Below are 962 nucleotides of genomic sequence, written 5' to 3'. Positions count from 1 at the left end.
AATCTTTACGGGAGCAGAAAGCCTCATCTTTCTCCCGTGGAACAGCTGGTAGTTTCAAACTGCTGACCTTGTGGTTCACAGCCTGATTCGTAACCACTATGCTACCAGAGCTCCTTGTTCCTGGCAATACTACCCTTCAAAAATGAAGAAGAAATTAAGATACATCAGATAAACTAAAAATGAGAGAATGTGTCACTAGTGGGCCTGCCCTACAACAGATGCTAAATAAGCCCTTCAAGAAGAAATGAAATAACACTACATCGTAACTCAAATTCCCTTGGAAAAAATAAAGACCATAAGGAAAGGAAAATACACTGATAAAATGTAAAAGGTGGCATAAGTATATTGCTTATAACTCCTTTCATTAATCTGATTTTAGATAAAAGTGTACAAAGCAATAATTATAAACATATGTTGATACGCACACAATGTATAAAAGTATAATTTGATACTATCACAGCATAACAGTGGGGGGGAGCTAATATAGAAGCAAAGTTTTTCTATGTTATTGAAATTAAATTAGTATTAATCCAACTAGATTATTAAAAATGAAGATGTTAATTGTCATTCCCAGGACAGCTATTAGAAAATAACTCAAAAATAAGAGTATGGAAATTGAAAGGGCAAATGAACAATAAAAAAGACACCATGTAGATAATAAATAGTAAAACAAAGCAGTCCTTTCTTACCCGCAATTACATTAAATATAAATTTGTTAAACTCTCCAATTTAGAGCAAAGATGTCACTTTGAGGATTAAGTCATGGTATTTTCAATCACCTCACATGCATTCAAAAACAATGAATAAGTAAGACTGGAGAAATATCCAGGCATTTGAATTATGATCTTGGTGAAGAATATTCAATATGCCATGGACTGCCAGAAGAACAAACAAATCTATTTTGGAAGACGTATGACCGGATTGCTCCTTGGGAACAATAATGATGAAATGTTGTCTCTCAT

This window comes from Chrysochloris asiatica, unplaced genomic scaffold (genome assembly GCF_000296735.1).
Source record: "Chrysochloris asiatica unplaced genomic scaffold, ChrAsi1.0 scaffold00034, whole genome shotgun sequence".
In the NCBI taxonomy this organism is placed as follows: domain Eukaryota; kingdom Metazoa; phylum Chordata; class Mammalia; order Afrosoricida; family Chrysochloridae; genus Chrysochloris; species Chrysochloris asiatica.
Note: the sequence above shows the minus strand (reverse complement) of the source record.